At 39.2% G+C, this 18759-nt stretch overlaps 1 long non-coding RNA gene across 3 annotated transcripts in view; it reads right to left on the minus strand.

Moving 5' to 3' along the window:
• Positions 1-15211: 15211 nt before the first annotated feature.
• The window catches only part of LOC117096905, a 33584-nt gene continuing 30036 nt past the window's right edge, over positions 15212-18759 (minus strand). For all 3 annotated transcript variants that reach the window (XR_004442711.1, XR_004442710.1, XR_004442709.1), the window contains 2 exons: positions 15753-15893; positions 15212-15512 (listed from right to left, as the gene is read on the minus strand). This is a non-coding gene — a long non-coding RNA (uncharacterized LOC117096905). The remainder of the gene's footprint in view (positions 15513-15752; positions 15894-18759) is intronic.

The raw sequence follows: 18759 nt of genomic DNA on the forward strand, positions 1-18759 counted from the left end.
AACTGTGGCAATACCATTTATTAAACCATCTATTGATTTTTGATTGAATTATGCTAATGCCTGTGTCTACATACTGACATCCACATGTGTTTCACTGATTGATTTCTCTAATTTCATGTTTCAGTAGCAGCCAACTAGCTTATTGTGTTCTGCAAACACCCCAAAATGTCCTTGTTTTAAACCAACAAATGTTGATTTGCTGCTCATTCTGCACGTGTGATGCACCTCTGTTGAGCTCCATGGTGAAGCAGTCTCTATTTACATGCATCCACTATCACACAGTAAGGAGAAGGGACACATGGTGGAGCACTCACTTGTGCTTCTGCCTAGTGACACACTCAGTATTTATGTTCATATTTCATTGGCTAAAGCAAGTCACATGGTCATATTACTTTAAGAAGAATGGGAAAATACCAGAAGAAGTAGAATAAGTATTAAAAGCCATAACGTTTACTCTTCCATACAAATACCATACTGATTTGATTAGTATTTTAATAATGTGAATCGGTCTGTTTTATCAGTTTGAAAATTCCTTTGACGTTTTCTCTTTCAATATTGCATCCACCACCTTTTCTATCTTTAGTCTTTTACTAGGGGAATAGACTATGTCTGACTTTCTAATTTTTTCTCCATTTTTAAAATTATTTTCCGTTTCAGCCTCTTTGCCCTCTATACTACCAAAGAGGACAAAATAAGTTATTTTGATGTATTTTTCTGTCCAATAATTTCTTTTCCTGTTATGTCTGTTTTAAATATATATATATATATATATATATATATATATATATATATATGTTTTTATTTCATTTGTAGCATTTTTCATTTGCAGAAGTTCTGGTTAGTGTTTTTGCAGGATTGCTAAGACATTTTTAATAGGTCCCTATTTTCTGAAGTTCTTTCATTTACATTTATTCAATCAGAGTAAGATAATTGCTAGTATGATTTGGCTCTGTGTCCCCACCCAAATCTCATCTCAAATTGTAATCATCGTGTGTCAAGGTGGGAGGTGATTAGGTATGGGAGTGGACTTGTCCATATTGCTGTCATGATAGTGAGTGAATTCTCATGAGATCTGATGATTTTAAAAATGTTTGGCAGTCCCCACATTGCCTGTTTTTTCTCCCATCACTAGGTAAGACTTGCCTTGCTTCCCCTTTGCCTTCCACCATGATTGTAAGTTTCCTGAGGCCTCTCCAACCATACAGAACTGTCAGTCAATTAAAAGGGAAGCAGACCGTAAAGGTTTGAAAAAATTTGCAGCCTAACCATATGAGAGGGGGAAAAAAAGACATTTTCTGGGGGAGGAATTCAAGCCCAAAGAACTTTGCGTAAATAACAAGGAGTCAAATGTTAATAGTTAAGACAATGGGTCGAATGTCTCCAGGGCATGTCAAAGTCCTTAGTGACAGCACCTTCCATCACAGGCCTGGTGGCCTAGGAGAGAAAAATGGTTTTGTGGGCTGGGCCAAGGACCCTACTACTCTGTGCAGCTTCATGACATGGTGACCTGCATCCCAGCTACTACAGCTCCTGCTGTATCTAAAAGGGGCTGTGATAGTTAATATTAACTGTCAACTTCATTGGATTGAGGGATGCAAAGTATTGTTCCTCAGTGTGTCTGTGAGGGTGTTGCCAAAGGAGAGTAATATTTGGGTCAGTGGACTGGGAGAGGCAGACCCACCCTCAATGTAGATGGGCATCATCCAGTCAACTGCCAGCATAACTAGAATAAAACAGGCAGAAGAAGGTGAGAGAAGTCAACTTCTTGAGTTTTCTGGCTTTCAATTATCTCCTGTGCTGGATACTTCCTGCCTCGAACATCAGACTCCAAGTTTTCAGCTTTTGGACTCTTGGACTTACACCAATGGTTTGCCAGGGGACCTTAGGCCTTTGACCACAGACAGAAGGCTGCACTGTCAGTTTCCCTACTTTTGAGGTTTTGAGACTTGGACTGGCTTCCTTGCTCCTCAGCTTGCAGACAGCCCATTGTGGGACTTCACCTTGTGATTCTGTGAGTCAATTCTCTTTAATAAACTCCCTTTCATATCTATATCTATCCTACTAGTGGTGGAAACATACCCTCCCCACCCATGCTGCCATCAGCCTTTTCACCTTAGTCTAATAAGATAAACCATGCACTGCCTAAGGCAACAGTGATGGCCTCTTCTGAGGCAGTTGCCAGGTGATTCCCCTCAGGACTCACCCTCGACACACCTATTTGCTTATAGACTAGACTCGAATCTCCACAGGTTCCTAGAGGTGAGGTTCAGAGTGTGACTCATGAGGAGGTGTGCTACACTCCAAAAGAACTTCTTGAGTTTTCTAATTTATATAAGCAGAAATCTCGAGAACAGACTTAGGAATGGATATTAAGGGTGTGGGATAATGATGGAAGGAACATAAAGTTGGATCAGACTGGAGAACAGGCATAGGAATGGATATTAAGGGTATGGAATAATGATGGAAAGAACATAAAGTTAGATCAAACTGAATTTATTGATATAGGCCCACTTAGCAGGGACTCTACATTTAATGTTGCAGCTTGGGGAGTTAAAAAAAAAGTTCTCGTAGTTTATTAGCTTGATTAGCTGAAATATGAATAAAAAAATGGCCCACTGTGAGTGAGCTAGGAATGTCTAATCTCCCTTGGTTTAATGTAGAGGAAAGGATCCAAAGGTTAGGGAGACTGGGATGGTGATGTGAATTAGTCACTTTAGACCTACTCATCCCAACTGGGAGGTTCCAGAAGACATACCCATTATCATACCCTTGTGAAATTGATTTGTGATGGGAGCGCTTGAGTTTTTGAAGAGCTCTGTGATTATTTTTCTCTGTATGGCAGATCTTACAGTGGGAACCACAGTTACTCAATTAGAAAATTTAAATGCAATGGGAATAATTGTATCCCGAGCTGGCAGGGGCCAACTGGTGGCACTCAATCATCAAAGGCAATGTGGGCATAGTTACTGTAATGAACAGCAGAAATAAAGCAGCAATCATAATAGTCTGACTCATGCAGAGCTCTGGCATTGGTTAATTAATAATGGTGTACCTAGAAGTGAAATAGATAGGAAGCCTAATGCATTCTTACTTAATTTGTATAAGCAGAAAACTTCCAGGTTGAGTGACAAAAGACTAATTTAAATTATGAAAATAGAGAATCATGATACTTCAATCAATTTCCAGACTTGAACCAGTTTACAGACCCAGAACTACTTGAATAAAGGGGAAGCTGGGTCTCCTTGACGAAGGACCCCACTACACATACCGACAATTTATACTGTTCGTCTTTCTCCCATCCTTCCCTAAGCAGACCTCTGGCCTTTTACTAAGGTGACTGTGCACTGTGGAAAGGGATATGAATAAAACTTTCAGGGACTACTGGACACTGGCTCTGGGCTGATGTTGATTCCAGGGGAACCAAAACATCACTGTGGTTCTCCAGTTCAGTTAGAGTATGGGCTTAGGGAGTAAGGTAATCAATGGAGTTTTAGCACAGGTTCAACTTTCACTGGGTCCAGTGGGTCCCCAGTTTCATCCTGTGGTCATTTCCCCAGGGCCAGAACGCATAATTGGCGTAGACATACTTAGCAACTGGCAGAATCCCCACATTGACTCCCTTACTGGTAGGACAAGGTCTACTATGGCAGGAAAGGCCAAATAGAAGCCATTAGAGCTGCCTCTACCTAGAAAAATAGTAAATCAAATAAAATCACATCTCTGAAGGCATTGCGAAGATTAGTACCACCACCAAGGACTTGACAGACACAGAAGTGGTGATTCCTACCATATCCCCATTCAATTCTCCTATTTTGCCTGTGAAGAGGACAGATGGATCTTGGGAAATGACAGTGGATTATCATAAGTTTAACTAAATGGTGACTCCAATTGCAGCTACTGTATCGGATATAGTTTTATTGCTTGAACAAATTTACATATCTCCTGGTACCTAGTATGCAGTCATTAATTTGGCAAATGTCTTTTTCTCCATTCCTGTCTATAATGCCCATCAGAGGCAAGGCCACAATATACCTTTACTGTCCTACCTCAGGGGTATACCAACTCTCTGGCTCTGTGTTATAATCTTGTTTGCAGGGATCTTGATCACTTTTCACTTCCAAAATGTATCACATTGGCCCATTACAATGATGACATTATGCCAATTTGACCCTGTGAGCTAGATATAGCAAATGTACTGGACTCACTGGTGAGACATTTGCATGCCAAGGAATGGGAAATAAATCCAACTAAACTTCAGAGACATTCTACCTCAGTGAAATTTCTAAGGGTCCAGTGGTGTGGGGCCTGTTGAGAAATTTTGTGGAAGAGGTAGGCGGATGGACCTTTCTGAGTGGTTAAAAAACTGAAGATATTTGTATCCATCTGAATACTCATCCATGGGTGACCTCAGCAGAGGAGGATCAAGTGGTGACTCACTCTGTGGACACCACTCAGCTTCTTTCTCCAGCCATTCCTGTCATCGCCCGATGGGCCCATGAATAAAATGGTCATGGTGGCAGTGATAGAGGCTATGTATGGGCTTAAGAACATGGAGTTTCACTTACCAAGGCAGACCTGGCTATGACCTCTGCTGAGTGCTTCATTTGCCAGCAGCAGAGATCAACAGTGAGCCCTTGATATGGTACCATTTCTTGGGGTGATCACTCAGCTACTTGGTGGTAGGTTGATTATTTGACCTCCTCCATCATGGAAAGGGCAGCAGTTTGTCTTCACTGAAATAGACATTTACTCTGGATATGGGTTTCCTTATCCTGCATGCAATGCTTCTGTCAAGACTACCATTCATGGACTCACAGAATGCCTTATCTATCATCATGGTATTCCACACAGCATTGCCTCTGACCAAGACACTCACTTCATGGCTAAAGAAGTGCAGCAGTGGGCTCATGCTCATGGAATTCAATGGTCTTATCATATTCCCCATCTTCCTGAAGCAGCTAGATTGATAGATTGGTGAAATAGTCTTTAAAGTCACAATTACAATGCCAACTAGGTAACAATACTTTGCATGACTGGGGCAAAGGTTTCCAGGAGGTTATGTATGCTCTGAATCAGCATCCAATGTATGGTGCTCTTTCTCCCATAGCCAGGATTCATGGGTCCAGGAATCAAGGAGTGGAAGTGGAAGTGCCACCACTTACCATAACCCCTAGTGACCCACTAGCAAAATTTTTGCTTCCTGTTTCCACGACTTTATGTTCTGTTTGCCTACAGGTTTTAGTTCCAGAGAGAGGAATGCTGCCACCAGGAGATACAACAATGATTCCATTCAACCGAAATTTACAGTTGTCACCTGGCCACTTCGGGCTCCTCCTACCCCCAAGGGTAGGAGGAATAACTAATAACTGACCACGTGACCAGTTGCAGAAATTAAGACTGTAATTGTCATGAATATAATTTTTCTTTTGTTAGAAATAGGTTTGTGCATGTATACACTTGTACTAAGAAAACATCTTACAGTGTTGGTTGTGGTGATTGACCCAGACTATCAAGATGAAATCAACCTACTATTACACAATGGAGTAACGAAGAGTATGTATAAAATACAGGAGATTCCACAGGGCATCTCTTAGTATTACCATGCCCTGTGATTAAGATCAATGGGAAACTACAATGGTCCAACTCAGGCAGGACTACAAATGGCCCAGACTCTTTAGGCATGAAAGTTTGGGTCACTCCACCAGGAGAAACAAAGCATGACTCCCTGAGGTACTTGCAGAAGGCAAAGGGAATACAGAATGGGTAGCAGAAGAAGGTAGTCATCAAAACCAGACATAACAATGTGACCAGTTGCAGAAACGAGAACTGTAATTGTCATGAATATATTTTTTATTTTGTTAAGAATAGGTTTATGCATGTATACACTTGTATTTTTAAAAATCTTAACTTTATTTCCTTTCTTTTTCCTTTTCATGTGACATAAGATTTGCTGACTTCATATTAGCATTTAAGTGTTGTTAACTTTATGTAATAGCATTTAGGTTAAGGATTAATGTGCTTCCGGTTGTACAAGGGATAGCTATATTTTCTTAGCCAGAATTATGACTTCATTATAGTCTTTATTTGGAGATTATGTATAATTTCAGGAGATGTGTATGGGTTCAAGTTGACAAGGGGTGAAACTTTGATGGTTAATATTAAGTGTCAGTTTGACTAAAGGATGCAAAGTAGTGTTCCTGTGTGTATCTGTGAGGGTATTGTCAAAGAAGATTAACATTTGAGTCAGTGGACTGGGAGAGGCAGAGCCATCCTCAATGTGGGTGGGCACCATCAACTGCCAGTGCAGCTGGAATAAAGCAGGCAGAATAAGGTGGGAGAAGTCAACTTGCTAAGTATTCTGGCTTTCATCTTTCTCACATTTTGGATGGTTCCTGCCCTTGAACATCAGACTCCAAGTTCTTCAGCTTTTGGACTCTTGGACTTACGCCAGTGGTTTGCTAAGGGCTCTCGGGCCTTTGGCCACAGACTGAAGGCTGCCCTGTTGTCTTCCTTACTTTTGAGGTTTTGGGACTCAGACTGGCTTCATTGCTCCTCAGCTTGCAGAGGCCTATTTTGGGCCTTCACCTTGTAATCGTGTGAGTCAATATTCCTTAATAAATTCCCCATCATATATACATCTATCCTATTAGTTCTGCCCCTCTAGAGAACTCTAATAAAGGAGCCAAGGTATAACTCAAGTCATGGCTTCAGAGACTGCAAGCTCCAAGTTTTGGTGGCTTCCAGGTATTGTTAGAGTTGCGGGCATGCAGAAGAAAAGAGTTGAAGTTTGGGAGCCTCCACCTAGATTTCAGAGGTTATGTGGAAATGTCTGGATGTCCAGGCAGAAGTTTGCTGCAGGAGTGGAGCCCTCATGGAGAACCCCTGCTAGGGTATTGCAGAAGATAAATATGGGATTGGAACCGCTGTACAGGTTTCCCATTGGGGCACTGCCTAGTGGAGCTGTGAGAAGAGGGTCACCGTCTTCCATACCCCAAAAATGTAGATACATTGACAGCTTGCCTCTGGAAATGCTGCAGGCACTAAACACCATCCCACAAATATAGCCACATGGGCTGTATGCTGCAGAGCCACAGGGGCAGAGCTGCTCAAGGCTCTGGGAGCCCACCCTTTGCATCAGCATGCCCTGGGTGTGAAACACAGAGTCAAAGGAGATTTAGGAGCTTTAAGGTTTAACAACTTCCCATCTGGGTTTAGGACTTGTGTGGGGCCTTTAACCACTTTGTTTTGGCCAATTTTTCTCAGTTGAAATGGAAACATTTACCCAGTGCCTGTACCTTCGTCATTTTGTTAAAGTAACTAATTTGCTTTTGATTTTACAGGCTCATAGGCAGAAGGGACTTGCCTTGTCTCCACTGAGACTTTGGACTTGGATTATGGCTTAATGCTGGAATAAGTTAAGGCTTTCGGGGACTGTTGGGAAGGCATAATTGATTTTGCAATTTGAGAAGGACATGAGATTTTGGAGGGACCAGTGGCAGAATAATGCAGTTTGGCTTTATGTCCTCATTCAAATTTTATCTCCAATTGTAATTGTCATGCATTAAGGGAGGGAGCTTGTGCAACATGACTGGATCATGGGGGCAGTATCCCCCATGCTGTTCTTGTGACAGGAAGTTCTCACAAGATCTGATGGTTTTAAAAGTGTTTGGCAGTTCACCCCTCCCCCACTGTGTTCCCTGCTGCCATATAAGATGTGCCTTGCTTCCCCTTCACCTTCCACCATGATTGTAAGTTTCCTGAGACCTCTCCAGCCATGTGGAACTGTGAGTCAATTAAACCTCTTTTGTTTATAAATTGCCCAGTGTAAAGTAGTATCTTTATAGCAGTGTAAGAACAGACTAATACACTTGCTTTATCATATATGTCTGATAAATATCATATCAAAAGAGTTTTACATCTGTTTTTTAAACTGTTTTCCTCTGATTACTATCAGTCATGGTGTCTTGATTCCTTGACATCTAATTACTTAGCTGCTAATTTTATTTGTGTGGATTGTTTAAGGCACAGGACAAAGTGTCATCAGTTGGAAAACATTTGAATTTGTCTCTGCCTCTGCCTGGTGCCTATTGACATCTTAAAATTGGAATCATTTTAAATTCAATGTATGGCCACAGATGTTTTGAGCCACTTATATTAAATAAATAAGTGTTCACAATTCACAAACATAGTCTTGTGGTTGTAAATCTATCCATATATACATACACACACACTCACACAAACACACATATATATATTTGCATTTGTATGAATGTAGAACAAACATACATACTTGTATTTGTCCTCCTTTTGTTTGCTCTGAATAAGGCAACTTCCTTTGTAGTCACCTGGGAAAGGGACTAATGGGAAGAAGTTGTATTAAAGTGGGATTCTCCATTATCAGGGGAACCCAGCTCCATAGGGTCCCACCTTTATTTAGATATCTCCTGTTGGAATTCCCATTTTGATGGGCTTTTTTTTTTCTTCTCTCCCTGGTACCTTGCAAGGTCAGTCAAAACTGAAGATCAACTTTTGATTGGTAAGTGGAGTGGTTGGGCAAATGATCCCACAGGTAACAATTAGAAATGTGTTGATCTAGAAATGTGTTCTCTCTCTCTCTCTGTCTCTCGCGTGCACACACACACACTCATACACACACACACACATGCATGCACACACACACACCTCACCGAGGGTTAATTACAAAGGAAGGCTTCAATTGACCTGACTCTTTTGTTGAAATAAGTGTTGTCCCTGCACAGTACTGGTGCCTAGCGAAGACACTAAATGTTCTGACTAATAGTGTGTTTCATCATCATGGGGACAAGGGGGGTTGGAGGTAGTTTGTGTAATGGGATCAAGGATTTGCACTGATCCAGGTAAGGTCTCCAGGGGGCTCTGCCTGTGAGGCAGGTTGGATAGCAAGACTATGCCCATGTGATGAGCAGGGTGTTCTGGACTGAACTGTGTTTTCCTCACATTCATTTGTTGAAGTTCTATTTCCTAGTACCTCAGAATGTGATTGTATTTGGAGATAGGGCCTTTAAGAGTTAGATAAGTTAAAATGAGGTTAGTAGGATAGTGTCCAACTCAGTATGACCTGCATTCTTATAAGAATCTCTTCTTACAAGAAGAGGAGATTAGGACACAGATGTTCAATAAGGAAACACCGTGAAGACACAAGAAGATAGTCATCTGCAAGTCAAGAGAAATGTCTCAAAAAGAACTGGCCCTGCTGACATCTTGATCTTGAATTTCCAGCCTCAAGTACTGTGGGAAGATGAATTTCTGTTATTTAAGCCACTCAATCTTTGGTATTTTTGTTTACTGAAGCCTTAGACACTAATAATATATAGGTTTAAAATGCCCTAGCTGAGATTTGGAGGTATCCAGGTGCAGGTCAGTGATTCTGGATTTGAATAAGGGAGTGCATCCATCTACAAGGTCTTTCAGGGGAGGACTCTTGGGGCCCACTCTGAGTGCTATGGGTCTTGCTTTGTGGGGCAGCCTCTGGCTGCTGTGCATGTCCTTGCTTTAGTGCAATTGCTATGTTCTATCCTTTTCCTAAAGTAAGCTTGTTTCATAGGCATTGTCCTACGGGGTCCTATAAGTCTACTTTAGTAATCCAAACCCTGTCTGACTGAAGTCATTAGTGCCCTATCTATCATCTGTCTATCTACATCATCTATCAATCATCTGTCTATGTATGCCATCTATCTATCTGTTATCTATCAATCACCTATCATCTCATCTATACATCTCACTTAAAAATATATGATTTTTTAAAGCACAAAGTGTTTTTGTTTAGTTTAGTTTAGTTCATAATGTATGTAGACATAATATACATGACAATAAGCACTAAGGATGGGAATGTTAAATAAAAATACATTTCTTTGAAATTTCCTATATTTTACCTGAAGTAATTAAATAATACCTCCAAGATGATTCTAAGTTAAAAATGCATATTGTAATAATTAGAGAAACTGCTGAAATGATTTTTAAAATAGCTAAAAATTCAATACACTATAAAATGGAATCATCAAAAAAATGTTTAAAAGAATGAGTAAAGGAGAAACAAAAAATAAAATGGAAAGGAAACATGGCAAAATAATACACCTAAAAAATCATATTAATAATGATGTTATATGTAATAAACTGAATAATCCAATCATATGATGGAAATTATCAGGATAGATCTGGAAAAAGTCATTTGTATTCTGCCCACAAGAGGAGAGTTTACAACACACAAACATATGAGGGGTGAAAATATAATATTAGAAATAATATTTCCTTAAAACAATAAACATCAGAAAGAGAAATAAGATTCAAACTAGACTTCAAGGCAAAGAATTTTACTAGAGTAAAAGAGAGAGAGAGGTCTTATAATGATAAACCTGCCAAAACATAAAGAAGTTATAAATACTGTATTTTGTGCCTAATGAGAGAACTTTAAAACAGGAAGCCAAAACTGTCAAGATTTAAGGGAGAAACAGACAAATCTGCAGCACATTTTGGAGGTATTAATAGATATGGTTGGTGATATTCATGCATGTTTCTTTGTAACTAATTGGACAATTTGAGAAAAAAAAATTCATGATATAGTAGATCCTAAGGACATTATTAGCCACCTTAACCTAACTGACATTTCTAGAACTGCTCATCCAACAATTGCAGAATACATTATTTTCAAGTGTCACATTAACCATCATATTCCTCCAATATTTCCTCTTCTCTGACGTTCACAAATCTTTATCTCTTCAGTTTTGTATTTTCGTTTCTTCATTTGGCTAGAGCTTTCTCTCAGTGTTCTATGAGGAATATCTTCACTGAATTTTTACATACTCTAACGTTAGACTTTTTTCTTTCTCATGATGATAGTTGTATTGTGTTCCTACACTCTGAAGCTCCTATTATAAACATTTTGTTTTCCTGGCACTACCCTATACTATCTTCCAGGTTCCTTTTGTATCCTTCAGATGTCCCTTTTTTATGCTGTACGCCTCTAAATAGTTTCTTAACTTGATTTTGCAGACCTCAGTTTCAATGGTGACCAAACCATTCCCCGGTGCATTTACTGAATTACATAGTATGAAAATCTTATTTTTTGTTTTTCTAAATCCCTAGAAAGATGTATGTGTGTGTGTGTTACACTCAAACTCCTTCAGTTTGTGCATGTTCTCTTTCTTTCCTGCCTCTCCCTCTCTGTCTCTTAGATTTGTGGCCCTTCCCTGTGTCTTCTCAGGGGTCAGTGTCCCATTTTTTTCTCCCTGGCTTCCCTTTCTCTAGCTGTTTGGCTACCCAACCCAACCTAGATGGTAGGTTGGTTGTGTTGTATATTTGTTTTTTGACTCCATTCCGTGCTCCTTCCCCCAAAACAACTGCATAGAAGCTGAGAAAATGCCCCCCATTTCCTGCTGAGCATTGGGAGAAGCTTTAGCTCTCTGGCTAAAATTTCTGGCACATGGAAGACTCAGCTCCTCTCATCAGCTGATGAGGCTCTTGACTTTTAATGTAACAGAATAGAATAGAATAGAATATTAAATTTCTGTTCTATTTTAATAGAATAGTTTCATAGCAACTGCACTAAAACAATAGAGCTGACAGAATCTGTCATAATCATAGAGAAAGTGACTTAAAGCCACATCTTTAGGTTCCTTTCGAGTCTTTTCTCTGGCTATAATATTGTTTTCCAGTGTTTCTCTAGGGTGATGAATGACCGTAACACATATCTTGTACTCTCTGCTAGGACCTCCAGGGACCCCAGCCATCATGGTCCTAGCGGAGCTTTTTTTCTACCCGACATGCTCCAGTGTCACGTGACTCTTACATGCCCAGCCCCTTTGGACACAATGGCATCTTGAAACTGAAGTTAAAATAGATTTGTGAAAAATTTGACACAATGAGGGGTGACCATCAGCACATACATTACACGAAATTCTTTAGAATCTTGTGACTCTTCAAAGTCTACATGTAAAAGGTAAACTTTTTGTATTATCTTGACCAGAAGTTGGAAGATAAGAATGAAAGAACAATGAAAGTGTTTTAGAAGTCAGCAAAGTCTCATTTCAAATGATGGTGGAGCTGTGAGACATGGGGAACTGCAGGAGTGACCACAAGAGATGAGGCAGGGCATTGCATCCCCAAATACTGTGGCAGTTTGCTCAAGAAAAAATTCCAGCACAACTTTGATAAGGTGTCAGGAATAGAGCCAGGACCATTAAATCCTGAGCTTAATAAGAGTCATAAGTAACAAAGATATTGAAAGGAAATCAACTATATATTTTTGGTTTAGGATTGAGGAAATAGATTTAAATACTACATAAAAATCATCTAGCATTTAGTATAAATAACTCTAAATGATGGGCAGTTAATCATACTATTCACATAAAATAGAAATAAATACGTACATATATTCCACGTAAGGTGTTGAAATGATCTGAAACAATTTACCTCTCTTAATAAATATTCCAATTAAACTTCTCATCTCAAATATAATAAAAGGTAATCTATTAACAAGAAATTACTTTCTCTTTTATTCAAATTTTAGTTTGTATCGCTGGCTGTTAAAACCTTGTATAGAAAGGTTCTTCGATAGAACCCTTCTACAGAAATAGCATGCATACAGACTCAGGACAGAAGGAATAAAAGGATACAATATTGCTTTTCTTGTAAGAAAACTTTCTAGGGAAATGCCAAGTTGACATCAATGTAGAAAGAATATAGCAGGTGTAATGCATGTCCATTTAAATAAAAGGTATTGATCTCTACTTATCGTCAACTGAAAAGCCCAAGGATTGTTGACATTCTCTCTATTGGCTTTTTTTTTTTTCAAAATCTGTTCTAGAAGATAGCAATCTGTTATGACAACCTATTCTATTCATCATGACTAGAAAGGATCAGGCATTTGTCAATACACATTCTGAGCAGTGTACTCTTTGTACAAGGGACATACTGTGGATGAAAATTAGTCTGCAAAATCAGCTACTTGATACAGTAAGTATAATACCACATTTAGACCTCTTTTATTGCAATCACAAAATGCAAGAAGAAATTTTGCCATTCACTGTATGCATGTTTATCCAATTCCTTCATCACATTGTATGCTGGGTTGTACTTTGGGAAGCATGAAATGTAAATGGCAATAAAATGCATGCACATAAATTCAGACAACCTTACTTTAATTATAGAAAGTTGCTGAATTTTCTCTAGATACAAGTTGCATGAGTCAAAATAGTCTACATTATTCTGTAATAATAAACACTCTCAGTGAAGTCATCTCAGAAATAGTGAGTTCTCACACAAAGATAGTCCATTTTGTAGCTTGTGAATTCTCAGGACAGCTGTCTCCATGTGTTAGCTGGATATTCTAGGCCACTTCCATTGAGTGCTACTGATAGGCACCTCCATATCAGTAAGTGCTTCCATGGTCACTGCATCTTGGGAAGGGTCAGCTGAAGAGGTGAGCACCGGCTCATAGGTGCTTCCACCTGGGAATGGCTTATGTCACTTCTTGCTTAGGAAATAGGATCTCAGGTGCCAGGACAAGTCACATGCACTTACCTTCGAGGAGATGAAGGAGTACAAGAATCCCATATGCCCCACTATAGAAGAGAGCTGGATATTGGTGAACAGTAGTTGTCTACTTTCTTTTATGCTCTTCTGAATTTTTCTGTCTCTCAAGGTCACCAATAACCATGCCCTATCACCTTCAAAACTGTAACAAAATAATAGTTAACTTTTACTCAGGTTTTCCTAAGAGTATAACACTGTACTATACATGTTTGTTATATTATTTTACTTAGTCATTAAACAAATCTATGAGGCCCGTGTATCATCATCTCCATTATGCAGATGATAGCCTTTTCATATCATTTAGTGTGCATGCAATTAGGCTTCAAATCCACATCTTTTTCTGATTTCAAGGCTTAATGTCCAAGCCATGTCTCCAATTGTAATTTGCTTCCATTTTCCAATTCTTTGGTGCCTGAACTATTTTATTTTAACACCTAGCGTAATAAAGTGCTTAGCAAATTATATTTGAAAGTAAAGAATGGGAAAGAAAGGATTAGTAGCTGATCTATAACCCATTTTTTTCTATCATATGAACACCAAGAGTGAGAATACAAAGAAAAAATTATGAATAGGTCTTTTTAAAAACATGCTAACATAAATTATTGATAGCATTTACTAGTATAAGGAAGAGTCATTATTGAAAGAATGCTTTTAGCAGGTTATATCTGGTCCACTTAGATTTTTTATAGTGAACCAAACTGAAATGTATGAATTTATGGAGCATGATCCACTAAAAATATCAATGACAGTTACGTATTTTCAAAGGTAAAAAATGGAGATATTTTATGATCAAAGTAGCTCCCTTTGTAACATAATATCCTATGTAACATCATGTAGAGATCTCATGTATTTGATTTGGGCTAGGGAACATTCTGACGCAGTGAGGTATGGGTGCCAGGTGGTCTCAGAGTTCATGCTTCATTGTGTCTCAAAGTCCTTTATGCCTATCCCTTGGTTTACAGGAAGGTCTGACACAGGTTAAAATCTCTAGTTCTTTTTTGTCTGATTTAACCATCTCATACTTCGTGTATTTTAGTGTCTAATCAATTTTATTACCTCTCATATTATTAACACTTAAGAAATAGGGTTATTTTCCTGTTTTGGAACTATCTAAAGGTAAAAATCAAGACTTTTTGGATTTCTAAACAGGGCAAACCAGAAATCTCTGGGCTGCATCCTGGGCAGACCTGGATGCCTGCTGAAGGATCTGGGGAGTTAGAAAAACTGAACAACTGAAGTAGTGGAGAATAGAATATCTTGAGTCAGGGAACTTGCTTATGCTCTAGGTCAAGGCAAAACCTCTTTTAAAACATTACTTATATTTGCAATGAGTAGATACTTAAAACTTACCTCACAGAGTTCAGCTCCTTGAAACCTGCACAATTCTCTGTGTTTTGCTGTCTGTCTGTCCTGTGTTTTGCTGGCAATGTCTTAACCTATGTGGCACGATATTGATTCCATTCATGTGATGGTCAAAATTGAACAAACAAGTTTCAAAGAACAAGCAGAGCACTATTCCCACAGCCAGGGCAAGGCAAGCATCCCTGGTGACCTTTCCAGGGCCACAGTGTTGGTGCAGGGCCACAGTGTTGGTGCAGGGTCACAGTGTTGGTGCAGGACCACAGTGTTGGTGCAGGGTCACAGTGTTGTTGGTGCAGGGTCACAGTGTTGGTGCAGGGTCACAGTGTTGTTGGTGCAGGGCCACAGTGTTGGTGCAGGGCCACAGTGTTGGTGCAGGGTTTTATCCGGCAGCTGTGGAACTTGCACGTGCCACTTTGCATTGACCAACATCTGTGCTCTGGCCCTGCACGCTTGGCCATTTACTGCCCCTGGAACACTCTGGAGACCATCCTCTGGGCTTCAAGATCACATCCCACACTCTCTCCTGGTCTCTTACACATGTTCTTTTCAGCTCTTCTTCATTCCCTGTTCTCTCTAAAGCCCTAACATACAAAAGATAGAAAAGTTTTATGATTCTTAACAATACTTTGAAAAGTCTGTGTACCAATCCCTGTGGATAAAGAGACACAGTTCTTAAAACTGAGATGCCTGATTTCCTGTCTTTGTAAGGAAGGGCACTTCCTTCTCTACCCCATCCCAAAGGCTGTGTGCTAGAAAAAAGAGAATAAGTCCAAATTTAATTATTGGCTTTTATTTCTATTACTGATGTCTTTGAGAGATACCATTTCTACACTTTAAAAAATGAATCTTGTATTTCTCGAAATGATTGTGAACTCCGAGCAGAGGCACTGTTTTGCATGACGTCGTTTTCCATAAAGAGCTGCATCTGGGCCGTGAATGTAGTAAGTTGTCTTTATGAATTCCTACAAAGGCACAGAGAAAACTTCCTTTAGTTGAATAACACATGCACCACACTTCATAATAACCTTGAATATATCACAAAGCCTGCCCAGAAGGAAAATCTATATGGTCAAATAGTTTGGGGAGGATGCATAGTTATAGTTTAGTTACTGTTATAATACATAATAGCACATTAAAGCTTTGAGAAGGATTGAGTGAAAAAACATTTTTCTGTGTTTACTTACTGTAACCTACAATTCTTTCAATATGGACCACTTTTTGTTACATCAGTGATGAGTGAGTTCTTTCTTAAAGGGGCAGAAAACAAATGTTTTAGGTTTCACTGTCAAACAAACATATACCAAAAGCGGAGGGGATTGTGTAGGTACTAAAATAACCATTGAAAATATAACCCTTTGAAAAGATGAAAAGTATTATGTGCTTGTGGGCTATAGAAAAAGAGGGAGCCAGTCGAGTTGGGCTGACAGGACATAGTTCACTGTTCTTTGGAGTAGAAAATACTCACTGGCATATTGGAGTAGTTTTTGGAGCATGCACCATGGAATAGTTGCTAAGTACACCTTCAGTCATGAAACGTTAGGATTTAAGTCAAAATTTGCTCAAGTGTTTGGAAAATTCTTGCACAAAAAGTAGATTTTAATTTTTAAGATTTTTCTTAAATCTTAAATTTTTAAGATTGTTCATTCTCCTGATACTTGAGGAAAGACATTCTCTTCCTTAAAATTACATACTGTTCATCCAATTATAAAAGGATTGCATACAAAAGAATAAAAGGAGAAAACAATCCCACATATCGGAGATAAACAACCTTAATGTGGTATATATTTTTAAGCTTTTAAATTCATATTTTAAATGCCAATACAGAATCTTTTGGCAGCACACGATCCATGTCCTTGCAGGTTTCAATGATTGGAATAAACTCTGAAGAATGATTTACGTACAGGTTAGAGAGGGGCTGTAAGTTGGCTCGAGTATAGTGGGGCTGCAGTAAGAGATGCCAGCCACTGATTTTCCATTTTGATGAATTTTTTTCACCAGTTTTAATTTTTTTCCTCTAAATTTCTGTTAACCAAAGGAGATGTGAACTGGAGCAACCATTAAGCAGACAGCAGTGATCAAGGTGAAATCTCTTTTTATACAATATAATAGACCTGACGAAATTCATTACTTGCACTCCATCTCTGAACTGACATGTGCTATCAACTCAAGGTCGCCTCCAGTCAAGAAATTGACTACCCGTTTAGGACACATGCCTTAATTATTAGGGAGCAGCTTCTTCTACCTGATTTGCAAAACATTTTCTTTATAATGAGCTAAAACCAAATGCAACAAATACTGGACTTCACTGGCATAGCTGCACGTTGCCAAACTCTTCTGCATTTCAAGGCATTTTGCGTTTTGTCAAATGCATTCTGCCTCCTCATGGCCTCTCAGCCACTGGTTCACAGTGAGATTCTGCACATTGCCACAAGTGTCTTCTGAAGATTTTTACTGAGATGTTATGCAAGTTGCAAACATATATTGTGTTTTTAAGGTTCAAAATTTATGTGCACGTCCCTAATTATTAATGATTATTGTAATGATTAATTACAATAAGGACTGCTTCGTGGCTGTTTGATGGAACAGGGTCGACTGGCGAGTTTTACATCCGTGGGTCTAAAAATGGACTCTTGAAAAGCTCTCTAAATACATTTCCCTGCATGTTCCAAAACGAGGGAATAGTGCCAAGGAAAGAGAGACCAAATCCTGCCAAGAACCTAAAACACACAAGGCTGCCAACAATATATTAAGCACAAATAACAAAGAAATATGGTGTGGATGGCTCTGTCCTGCCAGCTTTATGCGGTCCCCAAATTTTTTCCAATTCTAATGTTGGCCAAGGCGGAAAAACACATCGAGCAGATTGAAAAGACCTGATTCTCCAGGCCACATTTCAGGAAAGCAAAGTGAAGGTTAAGCATCTGTGACAGAAAATAGTTCAGAAAATGAATTCTAGTGAAAAGAAAGGGAAGATAGAGAGAAAAAAAGAAGAGTCAGGGAAATACTGAGGCAGCAAACGTGAGACCCTTGATTACTCACTGTTTGTTACCTCATTTCCTAGCATGGACAGTTTACATTGAGCTTCTCATTGAGAGGGTGGGTATATGGAAGGTTTAGTTTTTGAACTTGAAGAAGCAGGGAGCTGGCTATGCCCCACGGAAAATGCCTCCGAGTGATGCCTGTAATGTGCTGGTGACAGGCCCTGTGAGGGGCTCCATTACCAGGCCACTCAGACATTGCTCGAGTGCTTGCCGATGGGTAGATCTTAACCAGGCCACATTTTCCAGACTCTCTAGTTCATTTTCAGCTTTCATGTGGAGTTCACACTGAAGGATAATGACACTGCATTTCTGTCACAAAAAGTGACTGAGCAGCTGGGAGAAAAAATAAAAAAGAGCCTTATTTACTTTTTAAAAGATGGGCTGATGACTTAAGATCGTAGCCATTTGTAATTTCTCCATGTGTCCTTTGAATAGTGACAATGGCATGGAAACATTAACTTCCATTTAAACGGCCAGTGGGTTGAGATCATCTTGGGGGGACCAGATGCATGCCATGCGTGTCATATGGTGAGATTCTTAGGACTTAGGTCCTAGTTTCTGTGTCTAGACTCCATGTAGTTAATAATTTGATGACGGGGTGAAGATTGGCAGGGAAGACTTAACACTACACAGGCAGAAATCTAAATTGTTAGCTTAGGTAGAAGTTGGTCAAAACTTTATGTACCATCCATTATTTACTTGTGTAATTTGTAACTATTTTATAAATTGTTTTTCTTTCAATGTCCTTGAACTAATGTTTGATGCGTTTTTCTGTTGCTGTTCTTAT

Source organism: Trachypithecus francoisi, unplaced genomic scaffold (genome assembly GCF_009764315.1).
Source record: "Trachypithecus francoisi isolate TF-2019V2 unplaced genomic scaffold, Tfra_2.0 Lachesis_group15, whole genome shotgun sequence".
NCBI classification, from domain to species: domain Eukaryota; kingdom Metazoa; phylum Chordata; class Mammalia; order Primates; family Cercopithecidae; genus Trachypithecus; species Trachypithecus francoisi.